The sequence below is a fragment of the Callorhinus ursinus genome, unplaced genomic scaffold (genome assembly GCF_003265705.2).
Source record: "Callorhinus ursinus isolate GAN/ISIS: 27379988/994484 unplaced genomic scaffold, GSC_fseal_2.0 scaffold49, whole genome shotgun sequence".
NCBI classification, from domain to species: domain Eukaryota; kingdom Metazoa; phylum Chordata; class Mammalia; order Carnivora; family Otariidae; genus Callorhinus; species Callorhinus ursinus.
The window spans coordinates 5,677,548-5,703,295 of record NW_027397111.1 but is presented as its reverse complement, the minus strand read 5'-3'; the positions used below and the strand labels follow the sequence as shown (position 1 = coordinate 5,703,295).

At 41.2% G+C, this 25,748-nt stretch overlaps 1 pseudogene; it reads left to right on the top strand.

Annotated features, from left to right (window-relative positions):
* Positions 1-9,156: 9,156 nt before the first annotated feature.
* On the top strand, positions 9,157-10,993 carry LOC112806121 (WW domain-binding protein 2 pseudogene; annotated as a pseudogene).
* The last annotated feature ends 14,755 nt before the right edge of the window (positions 10,994-25,748 follow it).

Genomic DNA, 25,748 nt, shown 5'->3' with positions numbered 1-25,748 from the left:
AAGGAAGGAAGGAAGGAAGGAAGGAAGGAAGGAAGGAAGGAAGGAAGGAAGGAAGGAAGGAAGGAAGAAAGAAAGAAAGAAAGAAAGAAAGAAAGAAAGAAAGAAAGAAAGAAAGAAAGAAAGAAAGAAAAGAAAGAAAAGAAAGAAAAATATGAAGGGCAGAGGAAGGTCCCAGAGGGTGTATGTGGAAGGTCACTTGAGAAGGACAGAATCCCACAAGACAGTTGTAGTTTACATATCAAGTAGATGGTGTGGAATTAGCTTCACCTTTGTAGAATTTTCCAATGCCAGCACCATAAGAGCGGAGAGACCACTCCATTATCAGCTGGGGTCAACTTAAACATGAGCATCGACAGAAACGTGTCTCTGCTCAGCAGAAGCTGGGATCCCAGCTGCAAGGGTTTGCAGTAAGGACAGGAAGCAGCCCATGCCCACACTGCTTGCTCAGCATCTCCCGGCTACCTCCCCCCCGCAACCTTACCAACGTCCACACCCCAACAGCGACAGCAATCCTGGCCTCTGTCTCTTAACCCCTCCCAGTGCCTTTCTTTCCCCTTGCCTCCATGTCACCTGCTTCCTTTTCTCTACAAGTCCTTATTTCCAAGCCTCTTTCCTCTCCATCTTCATAAATGATCCAGGAGAGGCACTTCTAGCAGCACCTCTTTCATGCGCGTAATTAAAGTAGCCCTCTCTGAGATAAGCCTCCTCCCTAAATCATTTGTCAGATAAGGAAACTGAGGGAAGAGGGGACAGAGCACCCACTGAGGGAAGAGGGGACAGAGCACCCACTCCTTCTCCTGTGGCATTTCCCCTTCAGACACCAAGCAACATGTGTGTTGGGCGTGACTATTGGCTCTGCCCCAGTGACAGGCTCAGCATGCTCCCTGACTTCCTGGGAGACACTGCTCTCCCAAACTTCTTAAGATAGCTTATACAACCTGAGGAATAGGAAGGATGGAATAAAGCCAAATTCTAGTTCAGCTTCCAGCTCACAATACCCTCCAACCAGCATTAAGTTAGGCAGCTTGATACGGTGAAATAGCCCGGGCTTTTAGATATCCAGACTTGAGTCTGTGTTCTGACTCTGCCATTTTTTAGCTGTGTGGCTTTGGACAAGTTACTTAACAAGTTTTTTAGCTGTGTGGCTTTGGACAAGTTACTAAAAACTCTGCCATTTTTTAGCTGTGTGGCTTTGGACAAGTTACTTAACTTTGGACAAGTTACTTAATCCCTTCTCCCAACCCCCAAAAGCTTGATTGCCTCAAGGTTAAAAGATAAAATTTTTTTAAAGAAAGGAGACATTTAAAAAAAAAAAAAATCTGGTTTTCCCAGTTGCACTAACAGTTAAAAGACAGAAGGTGCACAAAAGGACCAGTTCTTCAGCTTTTCTGAAGAAAATCAGACTAACTCTGCAGGCCAATGTAGACACGAGATTACTAGTTTGCAAGACTCTCGGCCCTGCACACAACCCCGTGCTCTGCCCATGGCTCCAAGTCTCACTTGCTTGTTCTGAGAAACACCCAAGCAAGCCAAAGCGATGCCACCTTTTTCCCTGATCTTGCATTCTTCTGTTTATAGGGCCAAAAGAAAGCCAAGAAGTCCAACCCCCACTCTGAGTGTTCAGACAGGGTAGCCTCCTGAGATCTCCTCTATTAACGAGGCCTTGGTTACTCCGGCAGCTCCAGCATTAAAACCCCCAATCAGTCACACACGAGAATGCTCCCCGGGGGCAGTGCCAGGAGAGGGACAGGATGGAGGAAGGTGGGTCTGCAATGATTTTGTGGTTCAGCAAACCCAGACACCCGGTTCTTTTTATACTCCGCACCTAAAATCGTGCCAAGAACATAGGTAGCTCTCAAAAAAAAAAAAAAGTAAGTAGTAAGTAAGTAAATAAATAAATAAATGGCATTCCAGGAAAATAAGACAGGATATTAAAGAGCAGAGAGATGTGACAGGATATAGTATGTTTGAGAGCCTGGGTACAATTTGGTTTTACAGAAATGTGAAGTGTAAGAGAGCTAGTGGGGTCTGGCCAACAAAGTTCAGGCAAGCTCTGTACCTGCCTGAGGTCAGACCCAGACCAAAGTCTGCCACCCCCACCTGAAATCCCCCCACCCTTGCCAAGTTCTACACCCAAATCCCCCAGTTCACCCACGCCCTGCTGTAGCTGGTTTTCCTTTCCCTTCTGCTGTTCATCCTTTACCTTCATGGAATATGTCATCATAAGATTTGTGTAGTTTTACTAATAGTAGCCAAAAGCAGGAAACAACCCAATTCTCCATAAATAGATGTATGTATAAACAAATTGTGGTATATCCATACAATGGGATACTACTCAAAAATTTAAAAGAACAAAAACGTGAATGAGTCTCAAAAACATTATGCTAAGCGATGGAAGCTAGAGAACAATGAAATAATCATCACAGTACTGAGGTAAAATAACTGCCAGCCTAGATTCTATACATAGCAAAATATCTTCCAAAACTACAAGCAGAATTACCATATTTTAAAACTAATAAAAATTGATTAATTTGTCAGCAATCTTAATGAAAAGCATTAATGCTTTGAACTAAGTGATACTGAAAACCTGACAGAGCAAAACCAGAAGGATACAGCTAAAACCATGCTTAGAGAAAAATTATACTCTTAACAAAATCTATTAGAAAGGAAGGAAATTTTATTAATCTTAGCATCCATCTCAAGAGTTAAGAAAAAAACAAAACAAACACCAAGAAAAAAAGGAAGAAAATAAGATGGTAAATAAGGAAATAAACATATAATAGAGATCAACAAAGCCAAAAGTTGGTTCTTTCAAGAATAATAAAATTTATAAATCCCCATCAAACTGATCAAGAAATAAAAACAGAAGAACAAATAACAAAGCATAAATGTAACACCATCACTACAGATCCTATAGCCACTAAAAAGATTACCATAACTCACCCAAAATGAAGTAGATCATTCAGATAGTCCTATAACAATTAAAGAAATTAATTTGTAATTTTAAAATTCTCTGAAAAGAAATCTCCAGGCCCAGATGGCTTCACTGAAAAATTCTACCAAAGATTTGAAAAAAATTTATAATATATAATATATTCTAAATATGTTATATTTAGATATAATATTATATTCTATATAATATTTTCTAAATAATAGAAGAGGAAGGAATACTTTCCAACTCTTTTAAGAAGCCAAGATTGGGGACACCTGGGTGGCTCAGTCGTAAGCATCTGCCTTCGGCCTCAGGTCATGATCCCAGGGTCCTGGGATTGAGCCCCGCATGAGGCTCCCTGCTCCATGGGGAGTCTGCTTCTCCCTCTCCCACTCCCCCTGCTTATGTTCCCTCTCTCGCTGTGTCTCTCTCTGTCAAATAAATAAATAAAATCTTAAAAAAAAAAGAAGTCAAGATTATCCTGATACCAAAACTACACAAAGAGTGCAAAAATAGAAAGAAAAAAAGAGAGAGAGAGAGAGAGAGAAAGAAAGAAAGAAAGAAAGAAAGAAAGAAAGAAAGAAAGAAAGAAAGAAAGAAAGAAAAAGAAAACTCTAAACCGATATCCTTCATAAATACAGATCAAATATTATTATTAAGAGAATGTTAGGAAATAAATTCAGCAATATATAAAAAGAAGTATACACCATGACGAAGTAGAGTTTATTACAGGAATGCAAAACTGGTCAATATGCAAAAATCAGTCAGTGTAATCCACCATATTTAAAGGAGGCCAAAGAAGAAAAATCACATGATCACAATTGAAAACTTGTAACAAAATCTATCACCTATTTATGATACAAGCTCTAAAAAAACAAAAGCAAAAACACACAAACAAAAAACCCTAGGAATAAAGGAGAATTTTCTGAACTTAATAACATCTACAAAAAGCCTACTATACCATTTCTACTAAATGGTAAAATACTGCATGTTTTCTCCTTAAGATTGGGAAGAAGGCAAGGATGTTCACTCTCACCATTTAAAAAACAAAAAACAAAACTTTATTGAGGTATAACTGACATACAAAAAGCTGTACATATTTAATGTGTACAAATTAGTAAGTTTGGAAATAAATGTACACCCATGAAAGCATCACTATAATCTATGCCATAATAAATATGTCCATCACCTTTCAAAGTTTCCTACTGTCCTCTTTATTTCTTGTATAAGAACATTTAACCTAAAATCTACTCTCTCAGCAATTGTTTAAGTATACAATACAGTCTTGTAAACTACTAGGCACCATACTATACATCAGATCCCTAGGTCTTATTCATTTTGTATAACTGCAGCTTTGTGCCCTTTGACCAATACCTTCTTGTTTTCCCCTGCCCACAGTCCATGGCAACTATCATTCTACTCTCTGCTCTTGTGAATTTGACTATTTCGGATTGCTCATATAAATGGTATCACGTAGTCTTTGCCCTGTATCCAGCTTATTTCACTTAGCATAATGTCCTCCAGGTTCATGCATGTTGCTGCACATAGCAAGATTTCCTTCTTTGTAAGGCTGAATAATATTCTATTGTATGCATTTACCACATTTTCTTTATCCATTCATCCATTGATGGACATTTAGGTTGCATCCATGTCTTAGTTAACATGAGTAATTCTGCAATGAACATGGGAGTACAGATATCTCTTTGAGATCCTGATTGCAATTCTTTTGGTGTTGGATAGCTGGATAATGTGACATTCTCTTTTAGGTCCTGATTGCAATTCTTCTGGTGTTGGATAGCTGGATAATATGACATTCTCTTTGAGGTCCTGATTGCAATTCTTTTGGTGTTGGATAGCTGGATAATATGACATTCTCTTTTTAATTTTTTGAGGAACCTCCATATTGTTTTGCATAGTAGCTGCACCAATTTACATTTCTACCATCAATGCACAATGGTTTCTTTTTCTCCACATCCTTGCAACAGTTATTATCTTTTGTTTTTTGATGATAGCCATCCTAAGAGGTATGAGGTGATATCTCATTATGGTTTTGATTTGCATTAAGATGGTTAGTAATTTGAGCACCTTTTCATGTACCTGTTGGCCATTTCTGTCTTGGGGGAAATGTCTATTCCGTTTCTTTCCCCAGCTTTTAATCATGTTATTCATTTTTCTGCTATTGCGTTGCAAAATTTCCTTAAACATTTTGCACATTAACCATTTATCAGATATATGGTTTGCAAATATTTTCTCCCATTCCATAGATTGCATTTCCATTTTATTGACTCTCAGTTCTGCAGGAGCTTTATAGTTTGATGTAATCCAACTTGTCTATTTTTGCTTTTGTTGCCTGTGCTTTTGCTGAACAAGAAATCATTGCTAAGGGAGGGGAAGAATGAAGGGGGGGAAATCGGAGGGGGAGACAAACCATGAGAGACTATGGACTCTGAGAAACAAACTGAGGGTTCTAGAGGGGAGGGGGGTTGGGGGATGGGTTAGCCTGGTGATGGGTATTAAAGAGGGCATGTTCTGCATGGAGCACTGGGTGTTAAGCACAAACAATGAATCATGGAACACTACATCAAAAACTAATGATGTAATGTATGGTGATTAACATAACAATAAAAAATTTTTTTAAAAAAGAAATCATTGCTAAGGCCAATGTCAAGAAGTTTTTCCCTATGTTTCCTTCTGGGAGTTTTATGGCTTCAGAACTTACAAGTAAGTCTTTAATCCATTTTGAATTGATTTTTGTGTATGATGTAAGATAAGGATCCAATTTCATTCTTTTGCATGTAGATATCCGGTTTAACCAAGACCATTTATTAAAGAGACTATACCTTCCCTATTGCGTATTCTTGGCACCCTTGTCAAAGATCAGCTGACTATATATGCATGGGTTTATGTCGTGCTATTTTGTTCCATTGCTCTATATGTCTATGCCAGTACCATACTTTTTAATCACTGTACCTTTGTGATATATTTTTAAATTTTTTCATTTTTTTCAGTTTTATTCTTCTTGCTCAAAAGTACTTTAGCTATTCAGGGTCTTTCATGGTTCCATACTAATTTTAGGACTGTTTTTTCTATTTCTGTAAAAAATGTCATTGGCATTTTGATACGGATTGCATTGAATCCGTAGATCACTTTGGCTAATACAGACATTTTTACAATATTAATTCTTCTGATTCATAAACACAAGATGTCTTTCCATTTATTTGTATCCTCTTTAATTTTTTTCATTAATGCTTTAGAGTTTTCAGTATACAAGTCCTTCACCTTCTTGATTAAGTTTAGTCCTAAGCATTTTATTCTTTTTCATGCTATTGTAAATGGGATTGTTTTCTTAATTTCCTTTTTGGATAGTTCCATGTTAGTGTATTGAAAAACTGATTTTTCCATGTGCTTATTTATTAGGCCTTTATTAGTCTATATAACATGCATTGCACAAATACATGGCACCAGTAATTCAGTCTTTACTGCTGTTAGACAGGTCAGGTTTTCTAAAACCAGAAAGGAGCAAGAATGACAGAATTTATAAGAACTCCTGCAACATAGATCCAGCAGGTTTTAATGTATCAACCTGGCCCAGGGAGATGGGGAGCACATTGATTAAAGCAGATCTGCCCATCCTCCTAGGATGTAGCAGTACAATGTTTTGTGTTTTTCCTTTGTTCCTGCAGCCCATTCCAGTTCACATGAGTCTCCATTTCCCGTCTGTAAAATCCATGTTAAGCAACTACTGTAGCTTTTACCTTTCCTTGAATGCCTAGTTCCCATGCTTGTATATGATACCAGACCTTAAAAATCTTACTCCATGTATCTCCATTCCAGCCCGCAAGTCTGTCTATCCCCTGTGCTTCGGCCTATATCAGCTCAACTTCGTCTACATTCTGTGTGCCTCTACTCCACCTAGAAAACCAGTGTCTTTATTTACTCTTTATTTAGCCTCTGTCTAAAGTTGTGTGTTTCTTCACCCTGTTCCTGCAGCCTCAAGTGGGCCTCAAGTGTCTTTAATTACTGTTGTCTCACTTAGTTGCCATTTACCTATTAAAGGACATCTTGATTCCTTCCAGATTTTGCCTGGAATATTTATTTGGCAAAAAATATGCTTTGTATATGTTCTTAGTGGTTTTTGTGTGGACATATGTTTTCACATCAGTTGGGTAAATACATAGGGGGACAAATGCTGCACCATATGATGACATTATGCTCAGCTTCACAAGAATCTGGCAAGGTGTCTTCTCAAGAGGTTGTACCCATTGTATTCCCATCAACAATGAATGAGATTTCCTGTTGTACCACATCCTAACTGGCAACTAGTATTATCAGTTTTTGGTGTTTAGCTATTTTAACACATGGGAAAGGTATCTCATTGGTGTTTTAATGTACTTTTCCCTAATGTACAATGTATACACTTTTCCAATAATTCCCCAATGTTGAGCAATTTTTCATGCTTATTTCATATACATATAATTGGTAAGTTGTCCGCTCATACTGCCCAATTTATTTTAATTTGGCAAGTTTGTTTTCTTATTCTGGAATTTTATTAGTTCTTTGAATATTTTGCATGCAAATCTTTCTTTAGATATGCTTTGAAAATATATTCTCATAGTAAAGGGCTTGTCTTTACATTCTTTGAACTTTGTCTTTCCCAGAATAGACATTTTAAATTTAATAAAGTCCACATTATCAATTTTTTTCTTTCATGGATCATACTTTTTGTGTTGCACATGAAAACTAACCATCAAACTCTAACTTATGTAGATGTTCTCCTAAGTTTCTCTCTATAATTTTTATAGTTTTGCATTTTATATTTAAGGTGATGAATGATTTTGAGTGAATTTGTGCCTAAGGTGCAAAGTTTGTGTTTTTGTTCACTTATTTCTTTATGATCATCCATTTGTAACTTCATCATTTATTGATGATGACTAAAGACTAAAAGATTATGTTTTCTGTGTTGATGTGCCTTTATTCCTTTGACCAAAGTCAAGTTGACTATATTTGCATAGGTCTATTCATGGACTCTCCATTCTATTCCATTTACCTATGTTTCTATTTGTTTTAAAATATCATGGTCTCTTGAATATTGTAGCTTTATGATAAATCTTGAAATTGGAAAGTTTAAGTTTATCAACTTGTTCTTCATCAGTATTGTCTAGAGTACTCAATGTTTAAACTAAGTTTGTTGATACCTACAAAGTAGCTTGCTGAGATTTTTACTGGGATTGGTGGATATTTAAATTTAAGAAGAACTGACATCTTAATATTGTGCCTTTTAACCATGAACAAGAAATGTATCTCAACTGATTTGGTTTTTTTATTGCTTCCAAGGGTGTTTTATATTCTTTTTTTAAATTTTTTATTCAATTTATTTAAGCTAAAAAAAATAGTGCACCCATTTCTCCCACCCCTTTCCCTGCCTCTTACAACCACCAGTCTGTTTTCTGTATCTATGAGCTTGACATTTTGTTTTGCTTTGTCTTGTTTTTAGATTCTACATATTAGAGAGATCATATGGCATTTATCTTTGTCTGACTTATTGTACTTAGTATAATGCCCTTGAAGTTCATCCATGTTGTTGCAAATGGCAAGGTTTCACTCTTTTTTATGGCCAAATATTATTCCATTGTGTGGATGTGTGTGTGTGTGTGTGTGTGTATGCATATATATGTATCACAATTTTTTATACATTCATCCACTGATGAATGCTTAGGCTGTTTCCATATCTTGGCTATTGTAAATAATGCCACAATGAACATGGGGTGCATATATCCTTTTGAATTAGTGTTTTCATTTTCTTCAGATAAATACCCAGAAGTGGAATTGCTTCTGTTGTTATCAAGGAAATAGAACAATTAGAACTTCCAGATTCTGCTGCAGGAAGTATAAATTCATACAACCACTATAGAAAACTCTTTGGCAGTGTCTATGAAATTTAACTGTATTCATAATCCATGATTTAGCAATTTCATCAAAAGGTAGAAACAATCTAAATGCCCATCAATAATAGAATAGACAAATAAATTGTATATATCCTACAATAGAATACAGCAATGATAATGAGTGAACTCTCGCTATATGCAATGTCATTGCTGAATCTCACAACATAAAACTGAATGAAAGAAGCAAGGCACAAAGAATGTTGGGTAATTCTATTTATACAGTTAGAGTGCAAGAACAGGTTTAAAAATCTATACTATTAAATTCAAAGTCCTGGAGAGACTATGGCGCTCAACAAGAATCACTCGGAGGGCGGCGGAGTGATCGTCAACAACACCGAGAGCATCCTGATGACTTATGATCATGTGGAACTTACATTCAGTGACATGAAGAACGTGCCCGAGGCCTTCAAAGGGACCAAGAAAGGCACCGTCTACCTTACCCCGTACCGGGTCATCTTTCTGTCCAAAGGCAAGGATGCCATGCAGTCCTTCATGATGCCGTTTTATCTGATGAAGGACTGTGAGATCAAGCAGCCCGTGTTTGGAGCAAATTACATCAAAGGAACGGTGCAGGCTGAAGCAGGAGGTGGCTGGGAAGGCTCTGCGTCATACAAGTTGACCTTTACGGCAGGGGGGGCCATCGAGTTTGGACAGCGGATGCTACAGGTGGTATCTCAAGCCTCCCGAGGCGAAGCCCCCAATGGAGCCTATGGGTATTCTCACATGCCCAGCGGGGCCTATGTCTTTCCCCCGCCCGTAGCCAATGGAATGTACCCCTGCCCTCCTGGCTACCCCTATCCACTGCCCCCACCTGAGTTCTATCCAGGACCTCCCATGATGGACGGGGCCATGGGATATGTGCAGCCTCCACCACCACCCTATCCTGGGCCCATGGAACCTCCAGTCAGCGGCCCTGATGTCCCCTCCACTCCTGCAGCTGAAGCCAAGGCTGCAGAAGCAGCGGCCAGCGCCTATTACAACCCGGGCAACCCACACAACGTCTACATGCCCACGAACCAGCTTCCGCCACCTCCTTACTACCCCCCAGAAGATAAGAAGACCCAGTAGACCCCTCCTGCCCCTGCCTCCCATCCCTTGTCACTCTTCCCTTCCTTTCCCTTCCCTTCCCCTTGGGGCTGAGGCTGGGGCTAGGGGGTGACGGAAGGGCCTTGTTCTTCCTCCAGGTCTGATTGTAAAACACTTAGCAGGGACTGGTGTTGAGGGAAGGGGGGCCCCCTTGACTTGGGAGCTGTGCCTCCCCGCTTCTCAAGCTAGCTCGGAGCCCACGGCGCCACTTGGATGCGCTTCCCTCTCACCATGTCTGGGGCTCTGCTCAGGAGCGTGGGCATCCATCTCGCTCCTGTCTTGCTCTAGTAGCTTCATGCCCATGGAAGGATTCTGGCCACCTCCTCTACCGCAGTCCAGCTCCCTCGTTTTGGAATCCAATTTATATTCAGCCTTGTGACCTTCCTCAGACCAGCCTCGCGTCTTCCTGAGGGCCCCCACCGGTCCCCCTCACATTCCCTCCGCTCTGGTCTCTGCCTCCCCATGGAAGGCCACCTTCTCACCGGACGGTCAGCCCACATTCCAATCCCAGCCAGCCTCCAGCCAGGTCACGCTCACCTTCACCTCCCTGTCCTCTCCTTGGTCACCTGTTGCCACCACTTTGACTTTTGGAGCTTTAACTTGAGCTTCCAAGTGGTGGGCGGCACTGGGCTGGGCGGCTGCTTCCCTCCAGGTATTTTTGGCTTTTGTTTCCCTCTACCTTCTCTCTTTTCCCTCTAGAGGAGGCTTCTCAGACTGGAGAATGCATGTTCATTCCATCATACCGTTTGCGGGCTTCGCGGTGGGCTGGAACAGAGGCCCCTGACCTGAGCCTGTGTGCTGACCATGACCTCTCACCAGCCCCTCACCCTGCTCTCTTCCCTTTAAGCTTCATGCCTAATTGGTGATATGCCCCCTGGATGCACTAAAATTTGCTCTCACTTGCCTCTGGACTGGCCGTGAAGTGAGGAGATGGTTATTTAAAGAGAATTCCCTATTTATTTGACAAAACAACAACAACAAAAAACCCAATTAATATATTAATGTGAAATAAACCCTGTTTGCACCTTGATTTGTTTGCTGAAAATGTGAAGTAGTAAAAATGAAGTGACTGGAAAAAAAAAAATTCAAAGTCCTATTTATCTTTAAAAAGGAAAGAGGGCACTGGGTGTTATACACAAACAATGAATCATGGAACACTACATCAAAAACTAATGATGCAATGTATGGTGATTAACGTAACAATAAAAAATTTAAAGGGAAAAAAATAAAAATAAAAAGGAAAGAGGGAATAAGTTGTGGTCCATATATACAATGGAATATTACTCAGCCATCAGAAAGGATGAATACCCAACTTTTGCATCAACACGGATTGGACTGGAGGAGATTATGCCAAGTGAAATAAGTCAAGCAGAGAAAGTCAATTATCATATGGTTTCACTTATTTGTAGAACATAAGGAATAGCATGGAGGACATTAGGAGAAGGAAGGGAAAAATGAAGGGGGGAAATCGGAGGGAGAGATGAACCATGAGAGGCTATGGACTCTGAGGAACTGAGGGTTTTAGAGGGGGTGGGGGGATGGGTTAGCCTGGTCATGGGTATTAAGGAGGGCACGTACTGCATGGAGCACTGGGTGTTATACGCAAACAACAAATCATGGAACACTACATCAAAAACTAATGATGTACTGTATGGTGATTAACATAACATAATAAAATAAAATAAAATAAAATTTAAAAAAAAAGAAGGAAAGAGGGAATAATGACTAGAAGGTGGCTTTGGGTATCTGGGGGTGCTGCTAATGTTCTATTACTTAACTTGGTTAGTGGTTACATGGGTGTGTTCCCTTGGTGAAATTCACTGAACTTACTTAAAATTTACGTGATTTTTTAATGAATGTTACCTTTCAACAAAAATTTTATTAAAAAGTTAAATATGAAGCAGTGACGATCAGCAAATACTAGACACAAAAGGGGCAGAAACTTTTAGATATAGATTGCCCCGGGGAGGATGTCAGGAAATACCAACCATGCAGGGAGCCAGGTGCCCGGAAATGAAGACCTGATCAAGAGTGAGTGCCAGGAACCAAGAGCTGGTCGAGCCAGGAAAGGAAACCAAGATACCAGACCAGGAAGTGAAGTTAGAAGGTCCCTAAAATACAGTGGCTGAAATAATGAGAGCAGAATCTGAAAAGTATTTTAAAATGAAGGAAGTAGTACTCAGGTAAGCATTCAAAACAGACATTACAGAGCAATGAGATGATCTGAAATTGTGACTTGTTTTAACCATCCATCTCAGTCATTATTTTAGTCTGGATTCCCAACTGACACAGGTCACCTTGCAATCTTAAACTATAGAACTTAACTCTATCCGACAATTCCCAAAGGATTTCAGTGGAGGAGGGGGAAGGGACTTGTCACTCTGACATATACTAAATATTCAAAACCATCCTTTCTCTGTCTCTCTTTGGTCTTTGAAAAACCAGGAATGTTTATAATACAATAATGAAATAAAAATAAAGTCATTCATCAAGAACCCTGTATTTATTTTCTTTATGTCTGAAGGTTGTTAAATCCTAATTATCCTGAACTATTTTCATACTGCTGAGCAGCCTCCACTTATGAAGTCAGTAATTAATATTCAATTTGCCTAGAGCTTTCAGATTTGCATGTTAATTATTGATTTCTTAATCACCAGGATGGGTATTCGAAAGCTTTAGAGAACACTGACATTTCAGTAAATGTTACAGAGTGATCATCTCTGTAGACTGGGATTTTTAAGAAAATATTTTGCAATCTTTTATTTTCAGATTTCCTCTCCACCTGCAGCTCTGATTCTTTCCCTGAGGCATCTGCTCAAGCTTTGCACTACTGTTGTTGATAGAATCATGAGTATAAATCAGGAAAGGGATAATGTCATGGTCTCAGCCTGATCATCCCTCTACCAAGTGTCATCTCTCCAGGAGGGGCAGAGTGAGGAACATTAGCAACACAAACAGAGCAGAGGCAGACAAAGCTAGGACTAATCTGGCTGGACATTGGGGAAGTAACCTGGCTATAGTGGTTGGTCTAGTTGACATATCTGGATTATCTAAAGCATAGAACTCAAAGAGACTCTAGTTGGGGAATTGAGAAAATTGATGGGAGGAAATTCTGATGGTAGGTGACACCTGACATGCAGGTAGCAGCAGCATCAAGTTGTGGCCAATCAGTTCTTTCACAGCAGGACCCCAGCCAATCACAGGAGGACAGATCTATCCAATCCCCAGCGGAGAGAAACTGACAGAACTGAAGATGTTTTCATTAATTACTGAAGATGTTTTCATTAATTTTGTTGCCTGGACTGGGGCTCGAATCAGAGCCCTAGATAGAGTTGGAAGCCTCAATGTCTTCTGACTGTCATCTTTCTATGGCTGGAGTCAGAGAAGCAATACACACATAGACATACACAAGGGCTCATCAATATAGGGAAGCTCATGCAGTATTTCATAAGTGAGGGCCCTGGAAAAAAGGCCAATATGCCAAGTCTATCCAGGCCATGCCTGAATCAATCAGAAGGAGACTAGCTGAGAGCCAGGAAAAGACATGCTTGGTCAAATGCTGAAAGAAACGAGGTGGAAGGAAAAGACATTTCAGGGATGTAAGAGGTTGGATTACAAACACGCAAAGATAGAGGAGGTGTGGATACGCGAGTGGGGCTGCTTAGAAATAAGTCTTGAAAATACATCTCTAAATCCCTTTACTTGCTGTGTGACACCCCACTGCCCAGACTGTGAACAGGTCTAAAAATGAAAGGCTCTCACTAGACAATTGTTAAGAGCACTGGGATGGGAAATGCTATTGCTTAGGTGCTTACCAGGAAACAATCTCCCTGGAATAGCAGTTCTGCAACAGGTAACTAATAAACTCCATCCAGAGTGGGGTGGATACAATACAAATTTCATTCTTGCTGTCAGAATTGGCTAATAAATGCAATGGGCCTAAGCCAACAGAAGGATGAAAGGAATGAGGCTTGACAGAAGGCTACTATGGAATTCCAGTCTCCTAACATGCTGACCACTACGTTGATTCTACTTAGTGTGCTGATCAAAGACAATATTTCCCAGCAACAAATTTAACCAATAGAATAGCATATAAATATCAATAGCCTATATATCTTTAAGAACCCAAAAGTACCTTAATGCAGTTTTCAATAGATTGGCTGACCACTCATCAGCCATACAAGAGAAATGGATTTAGAAAACTTAGTGACATCTAGTATCTTAAATTACCTATGGTGGTAAACATGAATCCACTTTTTTTTCAAAGATTTTATTTATGTATTTGACAGAGAGAGAGGGAGAGAGAGAGAGCAGGAACACAAGCAGGGGGAGTGGGAGAGGGAGAAGCAGGCTTCCCGCCGAGCAGGGAGCCCAACGCGGGGCTCGATCCCAGGACCCTGGGATCATGATCCGAGCCAAAGGCAGACGCTTAATGACTAAGCCAACCAGGTGCCCCATGAATCCACTTTTTAAGAAGCTTTATGCAACACTTCAAACTGGGGGCATCATGCCTGCAGTTATCCCAAGGTATTAAGCAATTCAAGAGTAAGCCAAATACTTGGCCATGTGTACATCCATCATCATCTTTTTATTCTATTCCATTCTTTTCCTGAAACATTTCTGCCCCATACTGAGCTCTAAGCCTGGCTCTGAAGTGGTCCAACATAAGTTGATATAGCAGTCACTTAAAAATGGCTCACCAAGTGCTCCATCCCCATCATCTTCTCACTTACCTGCTGTGGTTGATTGTATTAATAGCTCCTATTCTTCATCCTCCCTGGACCCATTCCCTTTTACTGGAAAAAGGCCAATATGCCAAGTCTATCCAGGCTTTTCAATTTCTTCTACTAAAAAGCCAAAGAATATTCCCAGCCCACCTCCACTGGGCCCCCAACTTGGGTTCTGTCATGTGATTTGCTTTACCAAAGTGCATGTGAGTAGGCATGAATGAACAAATGTTTGAAAAGTGCTTTTTCTGGTTCTGACTAAGAGGCACCTTCTGGATCTTCTGGATCTCTGACATGCTCTCAACCTACTCCCACGTCCATCTTAGGAGTATAAGAAAATGGAAATGCTCCCCCATACTTCTTGGGGCAGCAGGAACTCAGCGAGTTGTCTAAGGCCATCCCTGCCTCTAATACCCATATTTTAATTCCCTTTCCCATCCCAAGGCAGCATGGGAATTACTAAAAAACTGTCATCTCCTAGCATTCCATTAACTCTTAGATCCCCCATATTTTCTAGAGATGATAGACCCTTTATAGAACTGAAACTGAGGAGTCTTTCCCAATGACCCTCACCTGCACACACTCTCTTCCTTCACTCCCAACTTTTCTCTCTCTTCAAGTAGAGAGATTTTCCTTTTTCCTATATTAGTAGAAATAGAAAAGGGAACAGGCTAACCAAGTATTATTCCAAACCAATTTTTTTTGAATTTTTAAGTTTTTACTTTAATTCTAGTTAGTTAATATACAGTGTTATATTAGTTTCACGTGTACAATATAGTAATTCAACACTTTCATACAACACCCAGTGCTCATCACAGCAAGTGCACTCCTTAATCCCCCTCGGCTATTTAACACATCCCCCCACCCACCTCCCCTCTGGCAACCATCAGTTTGTTCTCTATAATTAAAGTATCTTTCTTGAATTCTCTCTTTTTTCCTTTGCTCATTTGTTTTGTTTCTTAAATTCCACATATGAGTGAAATCACATGGTATTTGTCTTTCTCTGACTGACTTATCTCGTTTAGCATAATTCCCTCTAGTTCCAACCACATCGTTGCAAATGGCAAGATTTCACTCTCTTTATGGTTGAATAATATTCCATGGTGTGCGGGTATATAAATGTCTTCTTTATCCATTTATCAACCGATAAGCATTTGGGCTGCTTTCATAGCTCGACAACTGTAAATAATGCTACTAGAAACATAAGGGTGCATGTATTCCTTTGAATTAGTCTTTTTGTAGTCTTTAATACTCCGAAATGCAATTACCGGATCATAGGGTAGTTCTATTTTTAACTTTTTGAGGAACTTCCATACTGTTTTCCACAGCATACCCGGTGGGAACGCACCGGTTTTCATTCCCACCAAGAGTGCACAAGAGTTCCCTTTTCTCTATATCCTTGCCAACATAAAAGGATACAATACGATCCCCTTCCCCTTCTAAGGCACCCTCCTATAAGTCGTTGAGGTTCTTCCTCCTTTTTTTTCCTCTCCCCATATTGGTCCTTAAGTGCTTGCCCACTTTTCCTAACTTGGGTCTAATGATTGCACCCCCATTTTCAGGCTGGATCAGATGCCACTTCCCTGTGCTCCATGATGCATCATACATCTTTCTGTCACTGTATGTCCAATTATTTTAAAACTCCCTGTTTATTAGTTTCATAGGACTGTGAACTCCTATAAGGAGGGACTAGGTCTTTTAGTCCCTTTTCTGTCTCATTCATCTCTATATCCCAAGGACCAGCCTAGCACAGGGTCTAGCATCGATTAGACTTCAGGAATATATAGTAATGGTCAAAGAACACTTGAAAGTAATTGCAGTGTTGCATTTCCTAGTCTAAACATCTGGACCCTCTGGGGATCTCCCTACTACAGCTGTCAGAATCTCCTAGTGATTTCCTGCTGTTGGTCTTCACCCATTACCCTGACCATGGACTAAATCTCCCATGTGCTCACATGGTCCTAGTATTGACCTGGACTTGTTTCTGCTCATCCATGAGTCTCAAGGCCCTAGAAGAAATATCTGGAGAGGAGGAAAGGGGAATTGTTTGAGTAAGTACAGCCTCAAATACCAGAGACAAGCTGTGGAAGAGTAAACATCCTCCATCTAAAAATTGATGTGCAAAGCACTCTGAAGCAAGCGTGAGGTGCTGTCTGGGTCAAGGATGATCATTACCTCTGCCATCTGGACCACTGGAGACAGGATCCATGACCCCAGTGCATCTTTTCCATCTTTGACATATATTATTCTATGAATTTTTGATGTTTCAATCTGTGTACTTTGAGGAGAATAGTGGTGATTACAAAAGAGTACCTTCCATTCTCCTGGAGGTGTGATAGATGGCTGGCTCCAGAGCATGTCTGCATCAGGGAGAAGCCGAGGAGGCATTACACTAGCTGTGAGCTGTTCTTCCATATTCCTCTTTTGAAAGGCAGACAAAATCCTTTCAAGATAGAAAACAATGGGTTTGCCTCTTCCCTATTTTGGCAATTATCCTTAGGCTGCTCTGTTTCATACAGTTATGGAGTGGTTATTTCGGATTAAAAGAGCAATTGAATCTGTATCAAAAATAAGTTTGAGATTCCTCGCCTCCCTGACAAACATGTTATTACTGCCTTTGCGAAGGGGCATTTACCTGTCTGTCAGAAATATACTTTGTTTTCATTTCATGTGAAATCTCTTTACTTCTGAAGACGTATCTGTGGAATAAAATGAATGCCTCTGACAGACATTTCCCAAGGGAAAGCATGAGCCTTCACCCGACTCAAGGGGTCCGGGACCTTAAGCAGCACCATTTTGCTGATGAAACGCTGTCATGGCTCTGTGTGCTTTAAAAACGGAACCCCGTGGATTTCATTCATTGCCAAGGTCTCTGCTGCTGCCCTCATTCACAGGCTATTTAAGAGATTCCTTTCTGAACACTCTCCCTAGTTTTTCCTGAAATAAGTACTTTGCATTTAAAGGGAGAAGATGTTGTAGCTCTGTGACTGTGGAGTCCCTACCTAATTAAAATCCTGGGACATGGGCTCTCTCCTCTTTCTTAAATATGCTCAGAGTTAGCAGCACACCATCCTCTGGGGTGAGTCATCCAGTTTCTAGGCTTTCATTTCTTGCACACAATGAAAACCTGAAGAGTGTGTGGTCAAGAGCCAGCTCTAATATTAGTGATAATACCTTTCTAGAGCTTTAGGTTTGCAGACCACTTTCACATCCACTACCTCTCTGGAGACTTTAAACGATCCAGGAAAGTTGATGGTTTCCACTTTCCAGATCTGAAAGTGAAGACCTTGTAAAGAGAAGGGTCTTGCTAAAGTCAAAGAACTCTATGGACGGTCTAATCCAGTTCTCCTGAGTAGATATCCCAGGCTTCTTACATTGCCAAAAAAAAAGCCATTACCAATTGGACTAAAAGGTATGGGACTGGGGCTTGGCTCCAGGTATATGTTGGGCAGCCCACAGTTTCCTGAGGAACTCTAACGAGCAGGCAGGGCTAAGAACAGTTGCATTCCCCCACACAGTCCTTCTCCAGACCCCAGCTCTGCGCTCAGAGATGAGAATGGAGGTAATGACTTTTCACATAGGATGACACTGGGATGTGTGTGTGTGATTTTATTTCAGAGTCTCTCAACCTCTGCTCCATTGACATCTGAGGCCAGATAAGTCTTTTTTTGTGGTGGCTGTCCTATGTATCGTAGAGTATTTGGCAATATCCCTGGCCTCAACCCATTAATGCCAGCAGCAACTCCCTCTCCCCCAGTTATGACAGTCAAAAATGTTTCCGAATATTCCCAACTGTCTCCAAGGGAACAAAATCATCCATTCCCAGTTGGCAACTACTGTTTTGTTTCATTGTATTTAATGCACACTTATTTGTCTCTCCTTAACTGTGGGCTACTTGAAGGCCGGGGCTCTACTGTTCTTACCTCTGTAATCCACAAACCTGGCAGCACGCAGTAGAGATCTTTCAATTCACGGTGACCATTTAAATTGACCTGTTATTCCCAGGAGTGACCCTCCAAGGGTTTGTACTTCACAGCCCTAGTCCTTTGGCCATTGTTTATTAGACAAAAGGTAGATACTAATTCAAACTCAATGAGTCAGATTCTCTCTCCTGTTACAACTGAGACTGATAGACCCAACATCAGCGTGGGCTGCTCTTTTGCACAGATGATTTGGGAGCTATGAGCAGCTTCTTGCACCTATCACATGAACTGAGATGCAAAGAAAGCCAGACTTCGAAGAAATAAGAATGAAACAGATGTTCAAGCAGAGACTAGGGGCCAGATGAGAGCACCTCTGGGTTCATGATGGCTTTTCAGATATTGCCTGATTTTTCCAGTCCCCTCCTGAGGCCTGGTTGCATTCTTATCCTTTGGTTCTATAAAACTTCCCTCCATCTTTATGACAAACACACTCTTTGCATGTAAAATAGCTTGAATTGGATTCTGATACTTGTAATCAAAGAAACCTTATGAATACATGAGATCTGGCACTGGACAGATATGCAACAAATTTCATTTAATTAATTGATCAATTAATGAATGCACCAGCAGCCCAAGACAAGAGGTGGTGAGAGTAGCAAGCTCTCCAAAAGCAGTGGCAGAAGTACCACCAGCCACCTGAGGTCCACTGGAATGGAAAAATGGCTCATGGCTCTAGCCTGTGCCCAGCCCCGCCTGGAAGCAGAGGCTGATGCAGACACTGGGAGAGAAAGAGTTTGGTGCTAGAGTGAGATGTGCAGTAATAAAACCTGATAGGGTGTTGACAAGAATCCAGTCCTCTGGGATTCTAATTCAAACCATTGAGTCTTTCCAAGTTGGGCCCAGCCTGGGATAATAGGGTTCCAACTGGCCTGCAGAGAATCTAATTATTCACTCAGTCACAACAGCTGCTCCTAAAACATTTCAAGGAGATTCCCAATTCCCAGACAACCACATCACAAGGAAATTTTGTTCCCAGCTCCCCAAGAATCAACCAGGATGAGCTGAGATTCCTCCTCAATGTGGGTCTACAGCAGAGTTGGATTCAAGGAAAGCTCTCCTGGCTCTCCTCTGGGTACACCAGGATGGCGTTTTGCTCTAAAAGATAAAAGGTACATAGGAAGAAGGCCAGGCTGAGGTCCTATGTGACACCAAGAGAAAGCAAATGCCCCCCCCCCATGAGGCCAGAAAAGAGAGACAAGAAGGTCCCTGAATTGAAGGACAAGCAGAAGAGTCTGGTGGAAGGACTGGTTCCAAAAGAATTGAAAGCAAATTCTCAAAGAGATATTTACACACTCATATTCATAGCAGCATTACCCACAATAGCCAAAAGGTAGAAAGAAGCCAAATGTCTATCAGCAGATGAAGTAATAAATGCGGCACATGAACACACACACACACACACACACACACACACACACACCACACAGGATGAAACATCACTCCACCTTAACAAGGAATGAGATTCTGGTACATACTACAGTATGAATGAACCTTGAGGACATAATGCTAAGCCAACACCAAAAGACAAATGCTGTATGATTCCTCTTATATAAGGTACCTATAACAGTCAAATTCATAGAAACAAAGTAAATGGTGGTTGTCAGAGGCCGGGAAGAGGTGGTAATCGAGGGCTGTTGTTTAAAGGATAAAGTTTCAGTTTTGCAAGATGAAAAGAGTTCTGGAGATTGGTTGTTTAACAATGTGAATGTAATTGACAGTACTGATTTGTACATTTAAAACAGTGAAGATAGTAAATTTTATGTTACATGTATTTTACTATGTTGCTTTTTAAAAACAACTGTAATAAATTAAATTGAATTTAAATAAAAAATTTAAAAAAACAAAAACAAACAAATAAATAAATAATAAAAAGAATTAAAAAACTGCAATGGCCAAGTGCATCACCAACCTGCCAAGGCTAGGGAAAGTGGACAACCAACATTTGCTCACAGAGCAGATAGCTTTTTGTGACTAGCTCATTCCATAAGGCAAACAACTGCCAGTTCAAAGTTTGAGGCAAGGGACTTTGCCTGGGTAGCTTTCTTGGACAATGTTTTCCTGGAAAACCTCTTGAGGTTTTGTTTCTGTGTCTACTCTTGCTAATCTATTGTACCATCTAGGGCTATCTGGGGAAGCCATGATACAAAGGCAACCTGAAGAGGGTACCTAATCCCTTCCATCAGCCTTGTGGGTGTGGACTATCCCTGCCACCAGAGGATCACAGGAGTTGGGGTTGCAGAGCAGAGAACAGACAGATAAGAGAACTTTGAAACTGTTAGTGTTGGAAACTGCAGGGTATCAAGGTAGATGCTATCACTGCTCTATATCAAAGAGATAAATTTTGGTGGCTTGAAAGAGAAAGCTGTAAGGAAAGTGGATGGTCAGGAAGAAAATGCCTCCTTGGTAAATACTATCATTCAGACTCATGATGGTGGGCAGCCAGTGGAATAAATCATCACCCACAGTCCCACTGAATCTTAGGCAGGAGGACCCCTCTAGGAACTAAATAGGCTAAACCTTCCTTTGCTCAGTCTTCCTGGACACCCCCATAAGAGTGAGCCACTCCTTCCTGGGGACCCCAGTGCTTCCAAATGTTCTAATTCAACTGCATCTGGTCTGGTGAGGCTCTCCCAGATGCAGGGACAATAGACATGAGATCTATACAGGTTTGCTGTGGGAATGAACCAGTGAAGGACATAGGTCCTGGTAGGGAGGGGTTTCAGCCCCCTACCCAGGCACTACGAAGGGGATTATTCCAGCTGACCCCAGAGAAAGTCTGAGGGTCTATAATGTAATTTTGAAATAAGAATTTCTAGTGTGGCAAATGATCTATAAAATGTGGCATCTCCAGGCCCAGCATCAAAGCCTAAGGAAGAAATCATTGAGCCATGCATAGCATAGGAAATCTGCAGCTTCCAAAAGAACTATGTCTTCAGGGGTACCTGGGTGGTTCAGTTGGTTAAAGAACCAACTCTTTGATTTCATCTCAGGTCATGATCTCACGATTGTGAGAACAAGCCCCACATCAGACTCCACACTCAGCATGGAGTCTGCTTGAGATTTTCTCTCTCCCTCTCCCTCCGCCCTACGCCCATTCGCTCACAAACTCTCTCTCTCTCTCTCTCTCAAAATAAGTAAATAAAATCTTTAAAAAAATGAAAAAGAACGATGTCTTTGGCCTTTCTTCCTTCATTCTGCAGTATTACATGTGCTAGATGCTAGGAAACCAAGGGTGAAAAGTAGAGAAGGTCCTCGATGTCATAGTGCTTAGATTCTAAGTGGGAAACATATTTTCTCACTGAAACGGAACTGAATGTAGGACACAGATGCCCAATACCATTACACAGGGGCTCACAGTCCCCTTTAGGTCTTTGACAAATATAACTGAACCTGAGTACTGTGCCCTTTTATAAAAGGGTTTAGTAGAACCGCACTCTGAGAAGCATCAAGCGTTCCTATTAATGAAGACATGAAGATTCTACACTCTTTCCCAAGGGTCTAGCTTTCTAACACAGCATCTAGGAGCCCTTCCTAGGGACAAAAGTTGAGTCTCTCATCCTGATGCACAAAGAAGCTGGTCTTCTCATAAGACCAATCACAATAAGGCCATATGTCACATTCACTCAAAGCAATGACTTTTGGAGTCAGACAGCTTGATTCCACCACTTACAAGTCCACTGTGTGAACTTGACCCTCCCTGTGCCCCAGCTTCCCTGTGTGTAAAATGAAAATAATAATCCCAGTCTCCCAGAGTTTCTAAGTCCATCAAAAGAGGTCCCATATTTAAATCACTTGCACCAAACCTAGCGTATGAGGCTCTTGGCAAATTTCGGTGGCTTCCGCTCCTTCCCTGGGCTGCCTCTCCCTTCTCTCACCCCCTGACCTGGACAGCCTATGGTCCTCAGAATCCTACTCAGGCTTCCTTCCCCTACCAGGGTGGCACCAGTTTTATCCAAACTCCCATTTCCCCAGTTTTTGTTCTCAGGTACCTAGCAGGACCTGAAGTATCCTTAGGATCACTGGTCTGAGTCCCCATCACTTACCCGTAGACCCAACATCTAGGGAGGAATCACCTAGGGGAGGATTCAGGGGTGTGGAACCCTACCTGGTAAGGGAATATTGGGAATAAGAAGACATTCAGAAACCCCCAGGAAGAGGACCACCCATCCCACAGGCACAATAGGACAGCCCTTTAAGTATGAAGCAAACACTAAAAATCTTTCCACTTATAGGCCAAAGAGATCAATTTACCCTGAATGCCCCCTCTTCCATCTTCCTTCTTCTGAGACAGCACTTGAGGGTAGATGAGCTGCCTATTTGCATAGTGCCTCCCAGTTTTATTGCAAATTAAACACGCACACATTATAAACAAACAATAGATGTCTCTAGAGCAAATATACAGCTTTCAGACCCCTCATAAATTCTTCAAGAGGAGCTCTTTGCAGTTTATAGCCTCAATACAATTTTGAATGAGTTACAGCCCTGTGTGGGATGTCAGGAAGGAGACTGCTCACTTAGGGGGGGTTATATGAGACTACCTACTCTCCTGTGTTGCTCCAAACTTCTCCAGCATTGGAGTGTGGTAGAGGTGCAGTCCCGTACTGGCCCATCCTCTCCTTCTCCCCCTGCCTTGTGATTTCTTATAAGATTCTCTTTCTCTAACAAGCTCAGAATTCATCCCTGCTCACCAAATACCAGAACTCTGGGACCAGGGAAATTGTCTCCAGTAACCCCCTCTTACTTCCTTAAAGTCTTATGTGGGAAGACCAAAAAGGTTGAGAAACTTACCGGTAAGCAGCAGAGCCAAGACTAGAACACAGTTCTTCTGACTCCCAGCCCAGTGCTCTTCCTAACACACTGTGGGGTCCAGGAACCTGACATAAATAAAAGGGCTTTTAAGTATGTGTAATACGCAAAACTCCAGATGATCATGTGCTGTAGAGGGCAAGAAATCAGAGAAAGAAGCTAAAAGGTAGTTGTAGGAGATACAGTCATAATGTCAAAACCAAAATCAGGAGCCAAATGGAAGGAGCAGAACGGGACCTCTGTGTGGCCAGCGTCTTATTCCTGAGGGAGACTATAGAAGACACATAGACATGCAGGACCAATCCCAAGCAGGGAGATGGACAGGAAGCATGGGGATTTCTAGTACTGAATCTGGGGAAAAGCTTGCACTTAGAACACTTCTCTTTTCTATGGTATGGGTTTAGTGCCTTTTTAGAATCTCTACCTAACACCAACTCTTTGTTCTGGATCTTAAAGCAAGTCAACAGAGGCACCATTCAAGTAGGTCCTAGACTCAAGTGGGCTCTGGCAGGCCCCAGGAGAATGCCTTGTCCCACACAGCAAATGGTGTCTTGGCGTTTCCAGTAGGCTTCATGTGACCCTGACCGGGGGAGTCTCCAACTGAGATATGTGCTGGAATATTAGCCCTTGCCCTACCATATTCAAATAAGGAAACTGAGGCCCAGAAAGGCCGGCTTACTGAAAATGATATAGCTGGTAACCAGAGCCAGAAAACTCCTTATTCCACCCTAAGCCTCCCCATAAACTACCCCCCCGGCACTATAGGTGACATTGTTTTCTAGTCAATTAAACTTTACTTTTTGAAAACATTGTCCGTGTCATGATGCCACGTGAAATTGTCAAAACTCTAGCAGACCTCTCTCCAACCCTCACGTGCTTGAGCCTGAGGAGTGAGAGAAAGCAGGCAGTGGTAGAGAGCAACAGGTCAAGGTGAGTGAGTGATGTTGCCACAGGCTCGTGGCTTCCCAGCCCTTCCCTGCGCTTCCTGTGGGATTGTCTCTTACGGAAAGTAGGAAGTACCATAAAGATAGCTTCTTTTTCTCTCCTCGTCTTCTCTGTGGGTATTCCCCTTTGACTCTAGACAGCTAAGACTATCTTTCCTAAAGGAAATAATTCATAACACTATAAAACATAAGAAGAAAAGGTTCTAAATGTTCAAAAAGAGGGGAAGAGTCAAGAAAATCATGTTGTATTCATTAGGTCAGTAATACGTAGCCGTTATAAGTGACATTTATGACATCTATAACATGGGGAAATGCAGTCTGCAGAGTCTTCAGTAGAGAATGATCACAACTATGTGAGAACTGGAAATAGAATTCTATATAGGGAAAAGGCTGGATAGAAATATACCTAAATACTAACCATGGGTTATCGGAGTGGTAAGACTATGAGACATTATCAGTGGCTGAATGTTCGTGTCCCTCCACCCAAATTCGTATGTTGAGATCCTAACGCCCCAGGTATTGCTACTAGAAGGTAGGGCCTTTAGTAGGTGTTTAGATCATAAGGGCAGATTCCTCTCATGAATGGGATTAGTGCCCTTTTAAAAGAGAGCCCAGAGAGCTCTCTCACTCCTGCCATGTGAGGACATAGTGAGAGCACAGCTGTCTATGAGCCAGGAAGCAGGCTCTCACCAGACACTAAATCAACCAATGCCTTGATCTTAGACTTTCTGGCTTCCAGAACTGTGAGAAATAAATGTTTCCTGTTTAAGCCACTCGGGCTATGATATTTCTGTTATAGTAGCCCATATTTTTCCCCTACTTTCTGTTTCTCTGGCTTTCAATTTTTTAATAACGAATATAAATTTTGTAACAGAAAAAAGGTAAACTTTTTAAAAATTGCCTTTCCAAATCATGCCAAAATTTCAGAGAAAATAGTGTATAGTGGTTAAGACTCAGGTTCGCTCACACCAGTCAGAATGGCTAAAATTAACAAGTCAGGAAACAACAAATGTTGGTGAGGATGAGGAGAAAGGGAAACCCTTTTACACTGCTGGTGGGAATGCAAGCTGGTACAGACACTCTGGAAAACAGTATGGAGGTTCCTCAAAAAGTGAAAAACAGAGCTATCCTATGACCCACCAATTGCACTACAAGGTATTGACCCAAAGGATACAAACAGTTTATAGCAGCAATGTCTACAATAGCCAAACTATGGAAAGAGCCCAGATGTCCATCAACAGATGAGGATAAGCAAGATGTGGTGTGTATATATAATGGAATATTACTCAGCTATCAAAAAAATGAAGTCTTACCATTTGCAACAA